Genomic DNA, 3,153 nt, shown 5'->3' with positions numbered 1-3,153 from the left:
CTTTAATATGTGGTTTTTCAATAAACTTAGCTCTGAGAAATGGCTGATAATGTCGGAAGAAGCTATCTTTATTTGAAAGATGCGATACATTTACATCATAATAAAATATGCGCCCTACATTGAGGATTCTTGTTTTATGAATAGTAAAACCAAAAACAGACTGACATCAAACGCTATTCCAACAATATATTCAAATGAATTTAAGCCAACAAGTAAAAATTGAGTTTTAAGTATTGTTTATTTATAAGTTAATTTAAATGAAACATATTTCCCAAGGGAATGATAATTTAGCTAGTTGCTCAAACGTAAAGGTTCCGGAGAACTTAGTAGAAAATGATATCAAGGACTATTATAAAACAACTGGTACGATGAAATTTATACTTTGGTAACGGGGTCATAAGTTAAAACTCAATTTTCAAATAGAATCTAGTAAACTGTCTGTAGAAATGGTGGAAGAGCATACGAACCAGGGGGGGGGGGCAAGGATTGCAATGCACCTCCCTAGAATTTTACTGGGAGGGGCAACTAATGTTATTCCCCCCTCTCAGTTGAAATCTTCGCAAGGCTCAAATTATCATTTTAAAAGCATAGAAAGCTTATAGAACCTCAACTGTGTTTAAATTTCAGTCTTTTCCCGCCAATGTATATAGTAGAAAAATGTACAAATGCATTCGGAAAAGCTACACTCCATTAAAAATTAAAAACCATTCTCCAGACCCCTTTTGGTTTCACTTTGCCCCCTCCACCTTCTAGAACGTTCCTACGCCCCTGAAGAGCGCAACAATATTATCAGTTGCAGCAAGTTCCAGCGAAACTATATCTACAGAACAGGATTGTAAACAGTTTCATTCAAAACAACTATTAAATTTTAACATGATTTTCTTTCACAGTGGAAATTCCTACAATTGAAATTCAGCAGGCTACTAAACCTAATATCAAGACCAATTCCTTCTTAACATTGACTTATATAAGACCCATATAATAATTCCAGATGATTATGATGAAAGTCTTCCATCAGCAAATAATTATTATCCCAGCGCATGTTCGGAGGAAGACTTTCAAATTTGTAAAAGTTCCCTTGAAAGCCAAGGGCCTGGAAAACAAAACACACTATCTTACATTTCAGGATATGTCTTATCTCGTTGTAATAAAAACCACAATTGTGAATAATTCAAAACCAAACTTGTAGATGAAAAACAAACACTCAACCAGTCAAATATATTAGCATCGTTTAAGTCTCGTGATACATCAACATTCAGTGGCTTGACAATACCAACTGAAAGATTCCAGAGCAACGTATCTGAGATCAAGGACAAGTTTGATAAACTTTTCCCAATGGTAATACAAATGAATAAAGTCAAAGAGAGGATTACCAGAATTATTTCAAGAACAATCGATCAATCTTGGTTTATTTCAAAAGATGAGATGCATCAGCATGTTCCATGTGTTGATTACTTGAAATAAATAATTAATTTTTTTGTACAACTTTCCATTCGTAGTACATTGGAAAAACATAATTTAAACCACAAGTATGACAAAGCCCAGAAACATCTAGATCGCAAATTACTTAAGGTTCAACATTAACAAATACTTACCAAACATTTTAGTCGTTAACCATTTCGATAACATATACTTGGATTAATAATATTCCAATTATTTATCCCAGAAATACCCTTGGATTAATGATCATTAATTTAACCTCTGGCCCTGATTCAAGTAACAAAGGTCTAAAATAACATAAAAAATAGTTAATATATGAACTTTCTTAAAATAATTAATATAATTAATTAAAAACTTACTTTTTATCTTATCTTAATAAATTGTATTGAAAATCCTCTAAGCAATCGTATTTCTTTATTAAAGCTGCACATATGATTCATTGAATTTCATTCAAACCCTTGGATTAATGATCATTAATTTAACCTCTGGCCCTGATTCAAGTAACAAAGGTCTAAAATAACATAAAAAATAGTTAATATATGAACTTTCTTAAAATAATTAATATAATTAATTAAAAACTTACTTTTTATCTTATCTTAATAAATTGTATTGAAAATCCTCTAAGCAATCGTATTTCTTTATTAAAGCTGCACATATGATTCATTGAATTTCATTCAAAACGTAAACCTACTACAAATAAACACGGGAAGAAAAAGCTTTCTCCCGGTTGATAGATGGCGCCGACGTTGACGAAAAAAAAAGGGGTCGCAGCGATGTATAGGGAGTTTCATATCTCTATATTGTCAGTATCTCTGGTTTGACGGTGGAAATGTTTCCATGTACTTTTAAATAAAGCGTTTTCTGTCAATTATACAAAACATATTCTGCAACTACATCACGATGTGAAACGAATATGACGGATGGGCTGGCTTGTTGTATTATTATAGGTCTAAAATCATGATAACATGGGGTCTAGTTAGATTGCCATCATCAAATTTAATTTGTCCGTTGTCGAGTTGCACTACAACCGAGACTACAACATAAAATAAAATTATCGAAATCATTGAATTTATTTTATATTTTCTTAATTTTAAAAATTACACTTCACTGAGCTAATAAATATAATCGGAAAACTCGAGTTAAAATAATTTTGGAGTAAAAGATCAGTGCGAAATCATAAACTCTGTACATGAATTATTTAGATATGAAAAAAACGTAAATTGCAATTATTTGAAATGATAGAACTTTTATTTTTATTTATATTAAAGCGGTCATTTTAAGCAGTCAAAAGTAATTTATATTGGTAAAACAACCATACTTTAGTGGCACATAAGACTTATTTCCAAGATTGTATTTGTCTAACATTTGATAATTCGTGAATTTTCCAGCCTCAATAATTTTCCATATATTTGTTGGAACCTGTCGAATTTCATAACAATGATACCGCTTTGAGAAGGTTTCACATTCCAATAGTGTCCCGCAAACTGTCAGTTTACTATCGTTCGCGAAAACATATTTAATTTGAAAAAAAAAACGGGTTCCAATGAATGGGATTGTCTAATTTGCTGAATTTCTGGACGTCTGGACAGCTGAATTTTGAAGGATTCCTCCTACATAGAAGCTACTATCTTATAAACCGTCTGGACAAAATTGACTAATTTGCTGAAGTGCTGAATTTCTGGACCAGAAACTTTTACTTTAGTTTCTTTAATT

General features: G+C 31.5%; 1 long non-coding RNA gene across 1 annotated transcript; it reads right to left on the bottom strand.

Moving 5' to 3' along the window:
- Nucleotides 1-1,373: 1,373 nt before the first annotated feature.
- On the bottom strand, nt 1,374-1,890 carry LOC149923399 (uncharacterized). The gene is made up of 3 exons (XR_016476914.1): nt 1,800-1,890; nt 1,596-1,727; nt 1,374-1,454 (listed from the first exon to the last, which is right to left on the bottom strand). It is a non-coding gene; the product is annotated as an uncharacterized LOC149923399 (long non-coding RNA).
- Between the last annotated feature and the right edge of the window lie 1,263 nt (nt 1,891-3,153).

This window comes from Leiobunum rupestre, chromosome 10, assembly GCF_980474605.1.
Source record: "Leiobunum rupestre chromosome 10, qqLeiRupe1.1.hap1, whole genome shotgun sequence".
In the NCBI taxonomy this organism is placed as follows: domain Eukaryota; kingdom Metazoa; phylum Arthropoda; class Arachnida; order Opiliones; family Sclerosomatidae; genus Leiobunum; species Leiobunum rupestre.
This window is presented reverse-complemented; position numbering and strand designations above follow the sequence as displayed.